Raw genomic sequence first — 21089 nt, forward strand, 5'->3', positions numbered from 1 at the left:
GGAGATTTAAACCCTAACACACGACTTGGGAGTCGGTTGATGAGGTAGGTGGCAGTGAGGATAGCAAATGACCAAAATTTCTTTGGAACATGCATATGAAGCATGAGGGCACGAGTCTTCTCCAAGATATCTCTATTTTTTCTCTCGGCTACTCCATTTTGTTGGGGAGTCCCTACACAGCTGGTTTGATGTATTATGCCCTGAGAACTTATGTATTGAAGCATGTTGTTGGATAGAAATTCAGTGCCATTATCAGATCTTAACACCTTAATGTCTGATTGAAATTGTGTCTTAACATGCATATGAAAATCTTTGAAAATAGTTTGAACTTCACTCTTTGATTTCATAAGGTACACAAAACTCATTCGAGAGAAGTCATCGATAAATAGAACAAAATACTTGAACCCTTCTATTGATTCAGTTGTTGGTCCCCATACATCGGTGTGCACCATTTCAAAGAGTTTACTTGTCCTAGACATTGAATTACCAAAAGGTAGTCTAGTAAACTTAGAAAGTTGACAAGTATCACAAGTAACATGATTTTTACAAAAATTTGGAAATAATTTAGACAAGATAACTTCAGAGGGATGAGCTAATCTCTTATGCCAAAGTTGGTTTTCATCTACGGACTTTGATTGAGTTTGAAGGGCCTGAGTAAAACAGGTATTCTTGCACAGGTAGTAAAGTCCATTTATAAAGACCCCTTCACCAATCATCTTCATGGTGAGAACATCCTGAAACATCACATTATCTGGTGAGAAAATGGCACGGCAATTTAGGGTGTTTGTGATCTTTCCAATTGACAGAAGTTGGAAAGGAAAGGTTGGTACATATAAGGCAGTGGAAGGTGTTTTGTGTGAGAATAAGTTTATTTCTCCTTTTCCCAAAACTAAGACATTTTTTCCATTTGCAATAGATACATGTGAGGGACTTAAAAAACGTTTAAAATGATTCAAATTTGTGACTTTGTTTGTCATATGATCTGTGGCTCCTAAATCAATTACCCAACAATCATTTTCAGTACTAGTTAATAGGGTAGTAGTGAAAGCTTTGAGTATACCTGGTGCTTCATCCTTTGGGACTTTCTCATTTCCAGCCAGAAAGCCAGCAAACTGTCCCAACATGGCTGTATGACTGCTCTTTTCATTGCCTCGAGCTTGTGAACGTCCTTCGTGTTCCTTACTTTGAAGGTAAGCTGCAAACTCATTGATAAGTGACAATGGGTTGGTAGTGAACTCCATGGATCCTTGTGAGATAGTAGAGGGATGAGCATTGGCAAGTTGAGCCTTGTAGTGAGGTTGAAATTGCTGTGAGGACCTTGGTATCATTTTTCCATCTTTGCTGAACTTAGGCTTGAGTTCAGGATGAAGTTCCCAACACTTGTCTTCCACATGACCAACGTCATTGCAATATTTGCATTTCAGGTGTGTATTTTTACCCTTGTACACTTTTGCCTCTGAGGTCTTGTAGTTTGAGGCATATGCACGAGTCTCAGTCAATCTCGAGTTGTGCTCAGCATTCATCACTTTCTCTCTTGCTTCTTCTCGTTGAATAGTTGCACAGACATTGTTGAACGTGGGAAGCTCCTGACTCATCAAGATGTGACTCCTTAGATCCTCGTACTCGGAGTTCAAACTCCCCAACAGTTGGTAGATTTTGTCTTCCTCGGCTCGTTTAAGGAGAATGATAGGATCTGTGGTATGTGGAAGGTATACATCCAACTCATTCCACATGGCTTTGAGGCTTCCAAGATGTTGAACAAATGCTTTCCCTTCTTGTTGGGCACTGGCTATGTCCTTCTTAAGTTGAAAGACACGTGCATAGTTGTTTTGATTTCCATACATATCTTGCAATGCTTTCCAAAGCTCACATGAAGAATTGTAGTAGCTAAAAATCTCAGCAACATGTTTCTCCATGGTGTTGAGCAGCAAAGACATGACAAGTTGATCCTTGCAAAGCCATGCACCATATGAAGGGGAGGAGATGTCTGGAGCTTCCACACTTCCATTTACAAATCCTAATTTCCCTTTGCCTCCGAGAGCTAGTGACACAGCTCGAGACCAAGGGAGATAATTAAACTCATTCAAGAGAACTGAACACAAACGTTGATTGGTGTTAACCTTGACGTCTGAGAAATTTGAAGGAGAGGCGAGATGTCACCCTCAATGTTTATTGAATCTTCTTCAGCCATGGCTTACGATTGAAAGAAAGATGCAGCGGGAAGAATGGCCAGAGACAGGTTACAAAACCTGCTCTGATACCATGTAGAATTTCTGGTTTAAAGTTTTTATATGTATTTCATGTGTATTGGTACAAGAGGGAGTCCGGATATATATGAGAAGAGGGAGGGAAAGCTGCTATATGCAGCCGACAAGAAATCAGGAAATGGGGAGAAAGTAGTAGGAAGAAAGTGGAAAATAAAGCTGCTGCAAGCAGCCAACAAGAAAATAAAAAAATAAGGAATAAAGCTGCCAACCTATCTGCCAACCTATCTAAACTTAACTTATGCAAGTCTACTCCCTTAAATCAAGGGAAAGGTATTACAATGACACTCAACAACAAAAGGCTTTACTAAGACACCTTTCAAAATTAACACGAGAGTTCACCATCCGTGCAGGGAGAGTTGTGCGAAGATCTTATACACCGAATACGTACCAATTGCGAGTAAAGACCAAAGCAAAAACATATTGTATAATAGACTGCTCCACTATAAAAATCAACCCTTTTATTTGAATGAACACTTTATTTTGGAGCTAGTGTTTTGCATTATGGTTAATCGCCTATGAGAATTCTGGCAACGGGTTAGGAAGTGGGAATTGCAAAGAGTTGGGATGTGCACAAGGAAGAGGAAAGGTAAAGAATGTATTAATAAAAAATTAATATCATCCTCCTTTTGAGTGAGAAATAAACTTTAGAATTTAAGTTAAAATCAGATTAGCTCAAACAATATAACACGTGCATTCTTTTCTTGGGAATGAATTTATTCTTCCACTTGCAAATAACGTATCGTTATCATAGAATTCATAATCAGAACCGTTCAATTCTTTTGCTTCTAGTACAAATTTTGTGAGTTCAGCGGCTTAAAATGGTCTTAACATATACTTTTAAGATATAATCTTTGACATAGATTTAAAAATCATATGCATAAAATAGTCTTAAGATATAGTCTTTGAATAATCTAGGAACTAGGAATATTCATGAATCCGTTCTACGTTTACCAAATAAATTAAGACCTTCGCATTTTTTCTTATTCGCATAAAAATAATCTTAAGATACAGTCTTTGAATAATCAAGGTTCCGTTGTCTTGACTATATTTTTTACAACCTTAACATATAAGAGTTGCTATGCCTCTCACTTTCTTATATTTTTTTAAATACTTTTGCTTAGAAAACACTTTCATTAGAAGCACACCGAAAAACATTTTATAAAAACGTAAGTACTTCCTACAAACAAATTTGACGTGCTTATTAGGGAATTTTTAAACTGCTTTTACCTCATTAACACTTTTTAATTTTCTCTGTCAAATATAGTAAAACTGTGTGTTAATTACCTAAAGGCACTGCTAGATAGACCCTACATAGAAAATGACTTTGGCAATTTTATTTTATTTCTCCTATTGCTAGGCAGTCAGATCCAATAATAAAATATGCTGTCATGCATATGCCCTTGTACTTCATTTTTTTTTTTTTTTGGAAAGTAAGAAATTAAATTAAACACAAAACCCCTTGACCTAATTATACACTAATAATTACCGAATAGAAAATGACCTTGGCAATTTTATTTTATTTTTCCTATTGGTAAGCAGTCAGATCCAGTAATATATGCTGTCATGCATGTGGCCCTTGTAGGAGATTAAATTAAATACAAAAACCCCTTAGAGCAACCAGAACAACAATTATCAAAGTGTAAGGCATGTGGACCTTGTCGGCTTAAGAATACCATGGCCAATTGCATTTTTATACACGAGCAAGCATGTTCTTGGAATGGGTGGGTTAGCCTTCGTCTCCGTTAGAGATTACTTCTTTTAAAGACTAGTCTTTCAATAAGAGAAAACTTACACTGAAAGAGATTATTGCTTCTATAGCATTTCGTTTCAATAATGCAATTTCAACCGAAGCAAAAGAAAAAAGGAAATATATAAAAGGAGATAGAAGTCTTAGTATTTCTTAAGAAAATAGAATTTTTTACGGTTGGCTTAGTTGATACAAATGATAGTCAACTCACTAGTTATACGTAAATATATCTCCACATTAGATATGAACTACGACACTATGTGATGGTAAACCTGATACATATAAGTTGTTCTCCTTACATACCAATCTTCTAATTAATATATAAAATTAATTTATAATGCACCATTAGTAGGGTGTAGTGAGAACACGATTTTAAAAGTAATTAAGTTGACCTAATTGGAGTGGGAACATGAGATTTTGGAAATACGAAGCTCTCTATTTGACTTTGAGAGTATAATATAAAACATGTACATTAAAATCTCTCCAAAGTAATACTCTATAAGGTAATAACCTCCCAACTTAGGACATGTTATGTATAGGAATAAACTTCACATTGTAATAAGTTATAATTTGTCTTGATTCCATCAAGAAAACACACCCTCAAATAGTAATATTTGTCAATGAGTACAACAATATGCAATATCACAAATAAAAGTTTAAGATGAACTAAAGTATTTCTCTAAAGTTGTTTGGTACAATACTTTAGTTTTTAGAGTTGATGTCACGTCTTTGATAGCTCACCACGGTGGGAGAGACGGGTTGTGGAGGAGGACGGGTTACAGGGTGCCCTTTTTCCCATCCGATATTGAATTTTCCATCTATAATGGTTTTTCCCGTTATAAATTTTGAATGGTGATAAACCCACCCCATTGTCCTATCTTCTCACCCCACATTTTAGTAAAAATGTTAATGGCATGTTTATCCTTTTATAAAAAGACTTTTAAACCCTTATTTATTTTATTATAATTAATGTTATTATAATTTGTGTGTAGGTACATTACTGTATCTTGCCAAATGATTAACAACAAAAAAGATGTCAGGTCTAGTGCATTGAGCTAAGTACAATAAAGCGTCTATTGCACTTAGATAAGGAACTTTAGGCTCCAAAATCTCTTCATCATCCTCCTTCGGACAAAAGGGTTCTCGTTTTGCATCTAGCGATCGAACGACCATAGGAATACTCGAAAGTTTCACTTTATCCTCATTAAAGTGGCGCAACACCTTCTGGATGTAGTTCGATTGATGTAGTAGAATTCCATCCGACAATGCTCTATCTCGAGACCAAGACAATATTGAGTCTTACCTAAATCTTTCATCTCAAATTCTGACTTCAGGTGCGCGGCAGTTCTCGCGAGCTGTTCAGAAGTTCTGATAAGGTTCATGTCATCGACATATACGACAACAATCGCAAATCCAGAATGTGACTTCTTAATGAACACACAAGGGCACAGTTCATTGTTCACATATCCCTGACTAGTCAAATACTCACTCAGGCGGTTATACCACATTCTTCCAGATTGTTTCAAACCGTAGAGTGAACGCCGCAGCAAAATTGAGAGCGTGTTCCAGGGTTTGGAAATATTTGAACCAGTTAATGTAAGTCCTTCGGGAACTTTCATATAAATTTCTATATCAAGATCCCCATAGATACGCGGTTATTACGTCCATCAGCTGCATATCCAGTTTTTCGAAAACTAACAAATTGATAAGGTAGCAAAAAGTAATCACATCCATAATGGGTGAATAAGTTTCGTCATAGTCAATCCTGGGGTGTTGTGAGAAGACTTGTGCAATAAGAAGAGCTTTGTAACGCATAATTTCGTTCTTCTCATTACGCTTCCAAACGAAAACCCACTTGTAGCCAACGGGTTTCACATGTGGAGGAGTAGGAGCTACAAGTCCAAACACTTTACATTTCGCAAGCGAATCGAGCAATCATTTATAAACGCTTAATGAAAGCCTTTGCCAAGTTGTTCTAGGTGTGAACATGGGGTACAAGATGTTCAACTTCAACCCCAGTCGACATGCAATAGTCATCAAAAATTTTAGATGTGAATTCTCCAACATTATCCAATCAAATAGGTTTGATCGGATAATCATGGTAGTGAACCTTGAGCTTGATAACCTGAGCCAACAGTTTGGAGAATGCAGCGTTCCTTGCGGACAACAAACACACGCGCGACCAACGTGTGGAAGCGTCAACCAAAACCATAAAGTATGTAAACGGTCAGCAAGGATGATGAATCGGTCCACAGATGTCCCCCTGAATCCGTTGTAGAAAAATGGGAGGATTTGAACGAATCTTGTCATAAGAAGGCTTAGTAATAAGCTTTCCCATTGAACATGTTTGGCATGCAATTCCTTGGATCGAACCTAAACTTTGGGTTAGTGAATGCCCATGTGAAGATTTAAGGATACGGGCATATCGTTATTCATCCAAGATGTCCCAAACGATCATGCCAAAGTGTAATTTAGTGCACGATCCCAATAGTAGGGCCGATCACATAGTGGCATTCAATAGGGCGTATGGTCGTAATATACAGACCACTCGGGGTATGCTTTATCTTCTCTAGAATACGTTTCTGGCCATATTCGTAGGAAGTTATGCACAGAAATTCAACTTCGTTTTCTACATGGGTTTCCGCATGGTAATTGTTATATCTAATGTCCTTCAAACTCAACAACGTTCTTCCGGAACATGGAGAATAGAGTGTCTAAAAAATGGTCAAGATTGTACCATTGGACAACATTATAGGGCCTTACTGTATCCTTCTATCATTTGCCGGAGAGGGTTGTCGAGGGTGCATTCTTAGGTATGAAGTTAGTGAAATAGATGCGTTCACGCAAAACTGTGTGCGTTGATGCATTATCTGCCAAACAACTAACTTTCCCACTAGTCATACCTAGAATGAAAAATTAATTTTGAATCAGTCACATGCATAAAAGTTCATAAAAACAAGTATCAATTCAAAATAATTTCATTTATTCAAGGATGGTAATTAATTATAACTTAATATCCAAAAAACAAATCACCAACAAATAATCCAAATATAAAGGAAAATTGTTCAAAAATCAACCAAAAACAAAGGAGGGGTTCGGCCACTAGGTGGAATTCAGTCCCATTGTCTTATTTCAACTAAAAAATAAGTCTATGTCTAAGATTCTAATCTTCCATAGGGGTGGTATCCTCTTGAAAGTCAGAAACCTCCATTTTTGTAGTCTCCGGTTCATCCACTTGCATAAAATTTGATTCAAACTTCTTACGACGAGAATGATGTTCATCTACAACCTTCTTAGGAGCTCGGCAAACACGGGACCAATGGTCCTTTGAACCACAACGATAGCACATATCTGCGTCCATGGTTTCAGGTGCTTTGGCCTTATTCTTGAAGTTCGGGGCTTTGGGAGCTAGGTTTAGGCACTTCAAGGCCTTGTTTCATCCCTTAGATGGGCCTTGACTCTGTTGACCTTGGTGGGATGGCTTCTGGCCGCCCCTACCACGTCTCTTTTGGCATTTTAGGCATTGGTTGGTGTTATAATGTGCTTCAGGCACAGCAGTCGCCCTAGTAGGTCGAGCTTGATGATTCTTCATCAATAGCTGGTTCTGCTTTTCAGCGAGAAGTAAAATAGAGATCAAATCCGAGAACTTAGTGAACTTTTGAGCTTTATATTGTTGCTGAAGGACAATATTAAAAGCAGAAAAGGTCGAATGGGTCTTCTCGAGGAGATCCTCTTCAGTCAAAGTTTCGTTGCAAAATTTGAGAAGTGATCGGATTCGACAAACTTTAGAATTATATTCATTCATAAACTTAAAGTCTTGGAAGTGCAAGTGCTGCCAGTCGTGTCTTGCTTCAGGCAAGAATATGTCATTTTGGTGAGCAAAACGATCAGCCAAAGCGAACTATAGTGCACATGGATCCTCCTCAGCAAGATACTCAGTTTGCAGAGCGTCATGGATATGTCTTCAGATGAAGATCATAGCAGTGGCTTTTTCAGCTTCGCCAACAGGGTTGTCCATCTCTTCTTCAATAGCTGGACGTAAGTTCTTGGCAGTAAGGTAGAGCTTTACATCTTGAACCCACTTGAGGTAGTTTTTTTCCAGAGACCTCTAAAAAGGTGAAGTCGCGTTTGTTCAAATTCGACATGTTCCTATCACAAAATAGATGGACAAGATGTGGTTAGTGTAATAGAGAAAAATCAATCCATTCACAAAGGAGTAGAACATATAGGTTCTAATAGACATGTATTGGTTTAAGTTTGCATGAAAAAGTTTGGGTTTTCATGGGTGATGTTTTTAAATGAAAAACTTCAGGTTTTCAAACAAGGCATATTTATAAGAAACTTCAGATTTCAAAATAATTATGAAATTCGGGTTCATATATTCCTGCAGGCAATCACAAATATATACAAAAAAAATATGCAACAAGAATATGCAAAGTAGAATCTTTTAGGTCTACAATTATAATTGAATTTTAATTATTTCGACTTCTGGCCAAATTAAAGTGTGGGTGAAAAAATATAAAACCCATTGGACCTAAAATAATTAGGCAAATAAAACTTGGGGCCCAAAAGAGAAATATAAGCCCACAGGGGGCTGTATAAAAATGATGTCGTGTGACCTAGACCCTAAATTGGGCTAGGGTGTCCTGGGTGGGGCTGCAGGCCCATGGGGAGAACTGGGCAGGGGAATGGGCTACAGTAGGTAGACCCAAAAAAAAAATTCTTTTTTTTTTGCGGCTCGCTTCAGGCGAGCCCAAATTTATTTTTTTTCATATTCAAGTCGGGGAAATTCTAGAGCCTAACGGGTTAGAGCAGGATTCCAGTAAAGGGGCCAAGCTAAGTGCCTCGGGTGTCCAGCCGAGGAGCCCATGGCTCCGACTTGCGGTGTGGCACGGCTCAGCCCACAGGCTACAGGCCTGGGCAAGGTCGTGGGTTCAAAAAAAACCATTGTGGCACCAGGTTTTTTTCCCGATTTCAAAAAAAAATTGCTCTTTTTTTTTCAATTCAATTCAATTCATATGTAATTCAATTTGATGCATATACAAATATATTTGATGCAATTCATAACCAATATCAAATTCACATAATTCAACAATTATGATTATGAGGCATACACAATTTATGTAGAATCTAAAATTCGTAAAATGTAAAGTTGGGTCATGCATCATGATGAATATTCATGCTATCAGGGCTGTAAAAATGTCGAGATAAAAACCGTTGTTTTGAAAGAACCTGATTGCGTGATGATATGGATAAACTGGTTTGATGCAGAAAAATTCTTCAACGTTAGATTCCTAAGCGCAACGGTAGGAGCATGCTAATAACGTGTTGTGGTCTATTTTATCTGACAAGTTTAGGGTGGCTGGCGGCAAGGAGAAGAGAGAGATGTGTTTATAAAATTGTAGGGGAATGTGTATGTTGTTATCCCTCCTACATTGTGCCTTTATTTATAGTAGTAAGGGAGAGAAGATATTCTTTCATCCCCAAGGAATACAAGATACAATAGGAAATGATAACTAGAATCAAATCTAATCTAGGATTTACACAATCACACTTAAACTATGAATGTTTACAACAATATTATCAATAAAAATATTATACTACTAATAATTGATAAGCATATAACTTATATTATTAATAATATAATGAATACAATTGCTAGTGTTGACATCCATATTTAATAATGCATGATTACTGATAATTTGTTTCTCTATATAATAAATATTTATATATATTTTTTTAAAATGAAAATGGTATGATTTCGAGAATAGGTTTGGGGTGGATACGGGATACCTCAATAACTATAACCGAATTCGAAATCGAAAAATTTACCCGACGGTTACTCATAACCGTAAAATACTCAAAATTTAATCCCCCAAAACTGAACTGTTCGAATCAGCACCTACAGGAATCGAATTTGGCAAGTTAAATTACTATCCATATCTGTCATCTTAGAACCTAGGCGACGAACGCCTGCTTTCGGAAGCAACTTGTTTTCATCTAGCGAGTGGGTTTTTTGTACTGTAGGTCCACTTACTATTTGTTGGTTTCTAATCGATTTAATTAGAATAATTATGAAAACTAGGAAATGAATGGTAACATTTGATAATTTAACAAGATGACTTATCCTTATTCATTATAATATTTATAATATTTATATTATTTATTTAATAATGAATAATATATTTGTATATGACAGTGCATATATACGTGTGTGTGTCTATATATATATATATGCATGCATGTATATAGGATGAAAATGTACAGACGGAGGGAGGTAGAGAATTAATGAGTTGAGTCGAATGAGTTGAGTCTTGATTCTGAGAGAGATGGCAGATAACGTCTTTGGCGAACCCATCACAAACGCAACTTTGGAAGGCATGCGAGAGTATGCATGTAGGCGGGGGCAAATTGAAAGAATCAACAGGGCACACGTGGCCATGAATATGAAAAACGCGGCCGGGAAGGACGTGAAAGCGCGAACACATGCGGAAAAATTGAAGGCAAAATCCGGTGCCGGAATCGCCACTCTCTGCCTTGTTTACAATGCGACGGGAAGCACTCTAGAATATGTTGGTCAAAAAGATTGGATTGGCCTCATGGGAAAGTCCCCATACCCACCACTTATTGCAAATGACCAGTGGGCTGCGTTTCTGCACGTCAGAGACCCCAAAATTCAATGGGGCTCTTCTGCCGCTGTAGTGTATCGCGGAAAGAACGCTGGTGGTATCAATTGCGACTGGATGCTGAGTTGGGCCAACCCGAAGGACAGGGTTACATGGGACAACAGGGTAAGTAGTGATTTTATCTGTATATACATATTTGAAATCGAACGCATTTCATATATCTCAGAGCATATTTACTTAGAATAAACAAATTTGTTGAGAATTGAGTCATCTCACAACGATTTATCAGGTATGAGCGCGGTTATCTCATGACCATCCTCATTCCTTTACAATGCGTATGTGCGTGTGCAGGTCTACACGGAAGTTCGCAAAATTAACCACTTTAACAATGGAGCAACTTGGGGCGAAGTAAAAAATCGCTTGTGTGCTACTCGGTCTCGGTTCTACCATAAGGACACATGGAACGGATGTGTTTCAATGATCTCAACTGGCAGCGGGATTTTCCCAATTGTTGAAGGAATACTCACTTTAGAAAATGTTTGAGTTGGTGCATTTGTAATAGCTAGGTCTGGCAATTCCTGACACGACCCGATAACCCGACACGACACGACACGAAATTAACAGGTGTTTGGGTCGACACGATAACGAATCGGGTCGTTATCGGGTAACCCGATAAGCACCTGTTAAGATAACGGGTTGATTCGGATATACACGTGGGTAACACGATACACGATAAGCAGAATATTAATTTTATAATTTTATAACCCTAAAAAAATACTATAATAATTATATATATTAATTTAACAATTTTATACCCCTAAAAACTATAATATATAAATATATATATATATATATATTAATTAACTATAATAATTATAATAATTATATATAGTATATACTATAAAATTATACCCCCAAAATATTAACTATAATTATATATATATATATATATAAATTAAATTTTATAAAAACTATATTAATTATTAATTAATATGCATCCATTGATTCTATAATTCCATTCCATTCCTGCCGCACCCTTTGAAGAAAAAGGGAGGGAAAATGAAAATTATAAGAAAAGCTGAAAAGGAAACAAAAAAAGAGAGGGAAAGATGGGTAGGCTAGTGCCCTTTGAAGAAAAAGAAGGAAGGGAAAAATGAAAATTATAAGAAAAGCTGAAAAAGAAACAAAAAAGATAGAGAAAAATGAAAATTAATAAAAGTGGTGAGAAATTTTATTTTTTTTAAGTTATTAACTTTTTATCACACATATGACATATCCCATTATTTTTATAATGACACATAATGTACTACTCCGTGTACCGGTCAATTATACATACAAAATAAATAGATTTAAATCTACTTAATAAATAAATATATATACACACACACACACCATTGAACTTGATGGGATACAAATTATACAAAACTAATTTCAACGATCCAACCGTCAAACTTGTTTGTATATGCTTCGAGATCGTATCAGCAAAAAATCGCAAAAAACAAACATTCAGATATCAAGTGACCAAACAAAACCTTTCGATGGTTATAAAATGAAAAATCACGATTTAATGGTTATTTTAACTCCGATTTTGATTATTTTTTATAACTACACTCCTTAATCCTATATAAATACAATGAATGAATTCGATTTTCAATTTAAAATATTTACACCAGTGGATACCATAAAATCTTATGTTATACTTAATGAAAGTATGAATAAACTCTTAAGTATTAGTGAATCTATTGTTTTGATGGGATACTCATTCTACGAAACTAGTTTCAATGATCCAACCGTCAAACATGTGTGTATATATGTCGAGATCAGATACGCCAAAAATTGCAAAAAACAAACATTCAGAGATAAAGTAAGGGGACAAAACTTTTCAACGGTTATAAATGAAAAATCACGATTTAACGGTTATTTTAACTCTGATTTTGATGATTTTTTACAGCAACACTCCTTGACCATATATGAATACAATGAATGAATTTGATCTTCAATTTAAAATATTTGCACTAGTGGATACCATAAAATCTTATGTTATACTTAATGAAAGTATGAATAAACTCTTAAGTATTAGTGAATCTATTGTTTTGATGGGATACTCATTCTACGAAACTAGTTTCAATGATCCAACAGTCAAACATGTTTGTATATACTTCGAGATCGCATACGCCAAAAATTTCAAAAAACAAACATTCAGAAATAAAGTAACCGGACAAAACTTTTCGACGATTATAAACGAAAAATCACGATTTAACGGTTATTTTAACTCCGATTTTGATGATTTTTTACAGCTACACTCCTTGACCCTATATGAATACAATGAATGAATTCGATCTTCAATTTAAAATATTTACACTAGTGGATACCACAAAATCTTATGTTATACTTAATGAAAGTATGAATAAACTCTTAAATATTAGTGAATCTATTGTTTTGATGGGATACTCATTCTACGAAACTAGTTTCAATGATCAAACCATCAAACATGTTTGTATATACTTCGAGATCGCATACGCCAAAAATTGCAAAAAACAAACATTCAAAGATCAAGTAACGGGACAAAACTTTTCGACGGTTATAAACGAAAAATCACGATTTAACGGTTATTTTAACTCCGATTTTGATGATTTTTTACAGCTACACTCCTTGACCCTATATGAATACAATGAATGAATTCGATCTTCAATTTAAAATATTTATACTACTATATACCACAAAATCTTATGTTATACTTAATGAAAGTATGAATAAACTCTTAAGTATTAGTGAATCTATTGTTTTGATGGGATACTCATTCTACGAAACTAGTTTCAATGATTTAACCGTCAAACATGTTTGTATATACTTCGAGATCGCATACGCCAAAAATTGCAAAAAACAAACATTCAGAGATCAAGGAACGGGACAAAACTTTTCGACGGTTATAAAAAGAAAAATCACAATTTAACGGTCATTTTAACTCCGATTTTGATGATTTTTTACAGCTACACTCATTGACCCTATATGAATACAATGATTGAATTCGATCTTCAATTTAAAATATTTACACTAGTGGATGCCATAAAATCTTATGTTATACTTAATGAAAGTATGAATAAACTTTTAAGTGTTAGTGAATCTATTGTTTTGATGAGATACACGCATTCTACGAAACTAGTTTCAACGGTCAAACATGTTTGTATATACTTCGAGATCGCATACGCCAAAAATTGCAAAAAAACAAAGATTCAGAGATGAAGTAACGGGACAAAACTTTTTGACGGTTATAAAACGAAAAATCACGATTTAACGGTTATTTTAACTCTGATTTTGATGATTTTTTACAGCTACACTCCTTGACCTTATATGAATACAAAGAATGAATTCGATCTTCAATTTAAAATATTTACACTAGTGGATATTATAAAATCTTATGTTATACTTAATAAAAGTATGAATAAACTATAATAATTATATATATTAATTTAACAATTTTATACCCCTAAAAACTATAATAATTATATAATATAATTATATATATATATATATTAAATTAAATTTAAAAATTTGATGACCATTGGATTGGCTGAGATCAAGCCAAAGTTCTAATACAATTTCATGATGATTGATGTAAATCGAGGATTTTGTAAATTGAGGTTTAAACTTTTGAGAAAGACTTCACAACCTTGAAAACAAAAACTTTTTCATTTTGCATATCGTTGCACATTTAATATTTGTAATAGATTAGTAGTGTATGTATTATTTTTTTATTAGGCACTTATTTTCGAGTGTAGATGTAATACTTAAACGACAAATGTGTTTTAATGTTTTGAAGTAATATTTATGTGGCAATGTGTGATATGTGCAAATTTAAGAAAAAAAAATATTTTTCTTAACGGGTCATAACGGGTCGGGTCACTTTACCCGGACATGTTAAGATAACGGGTGTGACACGACACGACCCGTTAAGATAACAGGTGTTACATGAAAACGACACGAACACGACAGACACTACCCGTTTGCCAGGCCTAGTAATAGCCCACGCACTTTAATTTCTCGTATGCATGCATGGGGACTTTTAATAAATTGGTAGTGTGAACCAATAGTATTTCATGTTAATTTTAGTTCAATAATGGGCTTGTATTTTGAATCTTCTTGTATGTTATTCTAATCTTAATAAATTTAAGTAGAATTTCAATACTCAGGATTTTTGGCATAGTCAAATGCAGTCTAATATGAAAGAATCCAAGCTTGTAAACTAAGTCACGATCATTTGTGAACTTGAAGTACCATAAAATACAACGATCGAGAGGAGGTAGGGGACTGCATGAATCTCCATACTTTGTTAACAAATTAATTAAAAAAATATTCGACCATATAACTACTGTCGACGAATTTATACATATCCATAATTAGTACGTTGATCATCAATAATTAAGTACTCCCCAATAAGATATATGTGAACATCGATTTGAGGTGAGTTTAATACTCGGTTATGCTTGGCCATTGGCTTGAGGCACGTACCAATTGTGACTATGATAGACTGCTTCACTATAAAATCAACCCTTTTAATTTAAATGACACTTTCTTTTGGAGCTAGCGTTTTGCATTATGGTTAATCTCTTATGAGAATTCTGGCAACGGGTTAGTTAGTGGGAATTGCAAAGAGTTGGGATGTGCACAAGGAAGACGCAAGATCAAAAATGTATTAATAAATAATTAATATCACCCTCTTTTTGAGTGAGAAATAAACTTAGAATTTAAATAAAAATCGAAATTTTCATTGTAGAATATTCATAATTAGAATTGTTTAATTTTTTCACTTCTAGTACAATTTCGTGAGTTCAGCTGCTTAAAATAGTCTTAAGATATAACCTTTGAAGTTATGACCTTTTTGTCCACATGACCTACATGCATATGGCTTGGTGTAAATCCATCTTTTCAACTTCTTCATGACTTGTAACTTTGAAACTTCACATAATTGCAAGTCTAAAAAATGAAAATGGTATGATTTCGAGAATAGATTTGGGGTGGATACGGGATACCTCAATAACTATAACCGAATTCGAAATCGAAAAATTTACCCGACAGTTACTCATAACCTTAAAATACTCAAAATTTAATCCCCCAAAACTGATCTGTTCGAATCAGCACCTACAGGAATCGAATTTGGCAAGTTAAATTACTATCCATATCTGTCATCTTAGAACCTAGGCGACGAACGCCTGCTTTCGGAAGCAACTTGTTTTCATCTAGCGAGTGGGTTTTTTGTACTGTAGGTCCACTTACTATTTGTTGGTTTCTAATCGATTTAATTAGAATAATTATGAAAACTAGGAAATGAATGATAACATTTGATAATTTAACAAGATGACTTATCCTTATTCATTATAATATTTATAATAATTATATTATTTATTTAATAATGAATAATATATTTGTATATGACAGTGCATGTATACGTGTGTGTGTCTATATATATATATATATGCATGCATGTATATAGGATGAAAATGTACAGACGGAGGGAGGTAGAGAATTAATGAGTTGAATCGAATGAGTTGAGTCTTGATTCTGAGAGAGATGGCAGATAACGTCTTTGGCGAACCCATCACAAACGCAACTTTGGAGGGCATGCGAGAGTATGCAGATAGGCGGGGGCAAATTGAAAGAATCGACAGGGCACGCGTGGCCATGAATATGAAAAACGTGGCCGGGAAGGACGTTAAAGCGCGAACACGTGTGGAAAAATTGAAGGCAGAATCCGGTGCCGGAATCGCCACTCTCTGCCTTGTTTACAATGCGACGGGAAGCACTCTAGAATATGTTGGTCAAAAAGATTGGTTGGCCTCATGGGAAAGTCCCCATACCCACCACTTATTGCAAATGGCCAGTGGGCTGCGTTTCTGCACGTCAGAGACCCCAAAATTCAATGGGGCTCTTCTGCCGCTGTAGTGTATCGCGGAAAGAACGCTGGTGGTATCAATTGCGACTGGATGCTGAGTTGGGCCAACCCGAAGGACAGGGTTACATGGGACAACAGGGTAAGTAGTGATTTTATCTGTATATACATATTTGAAATCGAACGCATTTCATATATCTCAGAGCATGTTTACTTAGAATAAACAAATTTGTAGAGAATTGAGTCATCTCACAATGATTTATCAGGTATGAGCGCGGTTATCTCATGATCATCCTCATTCATTTACAATGCGTATGTACGTGTGCAGGTCTACACGGAGGTTCGCAAAACTAACCACTTTAACAATGAAGCAACTTGGGGCGAAGTCAACAAGCGCTTGTGTGCTACTCGGTCTCAGTTCTACCATAAGGACACATGGAACGGATGTGTTTCAATGATCTCAACTGGCAGCGGCATTTTCCCAATTGTTGAAGGAATACTCACTTTAGAAAATGTCTGAGTTGGTGCATTTGTAATAGCCCACGCACTTTAATTTCTCGTATGCATGCATGGGGACTTTTAATAAATTGGTAGTGTGAACCAATAGTATTTCATGTTAATTTTAGTTCAATAATGGGCTTGTATTTTGAATCTTCTTGTATGTTATTCTAATCTTAATAAATTTAAGTAGAATTTCAATACTCAGGGTTTTTGGCATAGTCAAATGCAGTCTAATATGAAAGAATCCAAGCTTGTAAACTAAGTCACGATCATTTGTGAACTTGAAGTACCATAAAATACAACGATCGAGAGGAGGTAGGGGACTGCATGAATCTCCATACTTTGTTAACAAATTAATTAAAAAAATATTCGACCATATAACTACTGTCGACGAATTTATACATATCCATAATTAGTACGTTGATCATCAATAATTAAGTACTTCCCCAATAAGATATATGTGAACTTCGATTTGAGGTGAGTTTAATACTCGGTTATGCTTGGCCATTGGCTTGAGGCACGTACCAATTGTGACTATGATAGACTGCTTCACTATACAATCAACCGTTTTAATTTAAATGATACTTTCTTTTGGAGCTAGCGTTTTGCATTATGGTTAATCTCTTATGAGAATTCTGGCAACGGGTTAGGTAGTGGGAATTGCAAAGAGTTGGGATGTGCACAAGGAAGACGCAAGGTCAAAAATGTATTAATAAATAATTAATATCACTCTCTTTTTGAGTGAGAAATAAACTTAGAATTTAAATAAAAATCGAAATTTTTAGCTTGACATAGCTCAAACAATATAATACTTGCATTCTTTTCTTAATGATGAGTTCATTCTCCCACTTGCAAATAACGTATTTTCATTGTAGAATATTCATAATCAAAACTGTTTAATTTTTTCACTTCTAGTACAATTTCGTGAGTTCAATTGCTTAAAATAGTCTTAAGATATAACCTTTGAAGTTATGGTCTTTTTGTCCACATGACCTACATGCATATGGCTTGGTGTAAATCCATCTTTTCAACTTCTTCATGACTTGTAACTTTGAAACTTCACATAATTGCAAGTCTAAAAATTCAAAGTGAAAGTGTTAAAGGAGTCTCCTTTAGCCCACTCCGTATTGTTCGGTTAGCATCTTGGAAACTCAAACCGTAATAAGTGGGGTTACAATTGACGGACTACAAGTACGAGAACATGGCCCCCTGACCCGTAAGTCTAGTGTACCATCCGGCTCCCAGAAGATTATGCAACGTGAAGGTTGTGGTTATGACATTCAAACCCAGGCTCTATGTCATTAGAGATATTGATCGAAAGGGCAATCCAGAAATCATATGAAAGGTGGCTTTGAGTCCTAACCTCGAGTACTATCACTTTTATCCCAGACTAGCATACTTAGTCAAGTAAGTTATGCAACCCTATATGTTAAGCAAGTCTGAAGAAGGCATACAGACAAGGAAAATCCTCAAGAGGAATTTTATTCCAATGGAGGAAGTGATTTAGCCAAGTCAGCTAAGTGTAGTTCGGTCAGAGATGCTTAGGTCCAACGCATAGGGTCTGACAAAAGCATTTAAAAAGTGTTTCTAACCCACATGTAGGTGACCAAGTCCATAATGAACTTTCGTTTAAGATTCACTAAGGATGGACCGATAATCCGAATTGAGAAAAAAAAACGCCTCTTCTTAATTACACATTGCAATATCTAAATCATCATACTCGGAATGGAACAAGGTGAACAAACAAACGTGTGAAGAATTGACAATTGGACTAACTCGAAGTAAAAGACCTCAATAACTCGAAGGACATTACATGTATTATCTAACGACTCTTTACCTTTAGTCTGATTGGCTCAAAAGTGAGTCTAGGGCAAGAATGTTTTTCATGGGCCAAAGGCCAGAGGTTGAAATAAGGTGGTACTCCGGCTATTACGATGGAAATATTTATAAACGCTACATATGGGAGGTAGCGTTTTCTTAAATCAAAGCTACATAGGGGAGCATTAAGCTCTGTCCCAGGCACACAAACTTACTAGACTAAAGTGCACCCATTATATGGAAACACATAGTGAAGAATCCTAGAGAATTTTTCCCCTGGACAAGCTCAAGCACTTGGGTATAATCATTTCACCAAAACAAAATATGCAAGAAAAGCAAGCAAGCCTATTTAATAAAATGCAAAAACCCAAGTTCCATGACAGAGGGAAAGATGTTCAAGAAAGTTATGGAAGGGACATTGCCTTTTCCTAGCCGGCTTAGTATCTGAATGCAAGAAAAATCATTCAACTGCATTGCCCCTTGGAGTCAGGCTCCACCATTACCAACTTCCATTTATCGTCAGCTACAGTAGCCTCACCAGTTAGATCATTTGGACTAGAGTCCTCATCGACAGACGTCTCCATGAAGTCACTCCTCAAATGCTCAAAGATGTTAAGGTTAGCTATTTTGATATTCGATAAAATTCGATGAGGATCCCAGTCTTTGTGATGGCTTTGCCCAGTGTAACTTGTTAAGAAACTAAAGCCATATCATTCAAAGTACCGCAAGAATGACACCGCCTTGAACGATGCACGCAACCCTTTGACGTCTGCCTCATTCTCATCTTTGGCTAATTGAAGAGTCGCCAAGTTTGCATCTTCCTTCTGCTCTGTCTCACGATGCAGCTAGTCTACCTTCGAGTGCAGCATTGTTTACTCTGTTTCCCAGGAGATCCGCTTCAAATATAGGACTCGCTACACCTCAGACCTAGCTTCGAGCTTCTACCCTAATTCTCCTTTGACCTTGGTAAATGCAACTTCAAGATTGTTCACCCTTGCCTTTTCACAAGTGGCTCGGTTTAATAGATCCCATGCCACTACTGTGTGCATCTTCGTTAGGGCATGATGTTCTTTCCGTTGTTTCTCCAGTTCTATGTGTACTTTTTCCAGCTATACCAACAACGCATGCAATTACCCCAATCCATACCGCTAAGCAACCTCTAAGTGTCAAATCTACTTCGTTCTGTGCCGGAAAGCCGCCTTTTTCCAAACATGAGTTTGTTCAAATGAAATGTATCAGGAGAATACAACCTGAATTATCCAATCAGGAGGCTAAGGCACGGGAATTACTTACCACATAGCAACCTTCATTACACCTCAAGATGAGGTATTCGAAGGATGTGCAAACTTTTTTGTTGTCTGCTAGGGCAATCATGGCCTTAAGAAGAGTTTGGGCATGATCGACATTATGAAGACTAGAAGCAATCGCCGACAGCACGACACGATCCAAAGACGACCAAGCCACAAGGAGGGTTGAGTCGTTCGCTTAAACTAAGGCAGAGCAACTTATGAAATATCACTGGCTCTGTGACCACCAGTGTAAGACCTAGTGGATTTTGGGACACTAGTGAGATAAAGGCGGAGTGGGAGCAGATACAGAGGAAAAAGTTTAAGCCTTGACTCTGATGTGCTTACAGAGTGGCAGAAACAAAACCTCTAAGACATGAAGAATTGGCTGAGTCTCATCTAAAGATGGATGAGAGGAGGAAAGACGTGGTTGCAATTGTAAGGATAATTGATGAGGGGAAGTATGAGGATTATCAACGACGACTTGAAGAAATGCAGTTCTTTCCATGACGGATGACAGAGTAGAACACAGTATTCTTCTTCGAATAGATAAACCTTCTCCTTTTCCTTTGCCTCTAAGCTTACAAGTGTACTTCGACTTTCCCCTTCCGCCAATACCAACTTCTTCTGGGATGACCCTTCCAAAGGCTTAAAGGGTTTGACGTCGAAACGTTTTCATTTTATCTTATCTAATGATGTTGGGGTGATGGATTTGAACGTATAGATTCTCATGTGTACTTTCTTTTCTTCAATCCAGTCTGCATCTAGAATGGGAAACTTGAAGTAGTGCTTAAAGATCGTGTCTTTTATGCACTCCTTGAAGCGTGCGGGAGAAGTTTGCCACATCCAAGTACAGTTCTCTGTAGGAACTTGGAAGGCTCGCAGTATTAGTACTAGATGACAAAGCCTAATACTTTCTAGGTCATTTTTTTAGTGAAACACCAGCAATGGGCATCC

General features: G+C 36.3%; 1 pseudogene; it reads left to right on the forward strand.

Moving 5' to 3' along the window:
* Positions 1-10343: 10343 nt before the first annotated feature.
* On the forward strand, positions 10344-17047 carry LOC126612116 (uncharacterized; annotated as a pseudogene).
* Positions 17048-21089: the final 4042 nt, after the last annotated feature.

Source organism: Malus sylvestris, chromosome 17 (genome assembly GCF_916048215.2).
Source record: "Malus sylvestris chromosome 17, drMalSylv7.2, whole genome shotgun sequence".
Taxonomy (NCBI): domain Eukaryota; kingdom Viridiplantae; phylum Streptophyta; class Magnoliopsida; order Rosales; family Rosaceae; genus Malus; species Malus sylvestris.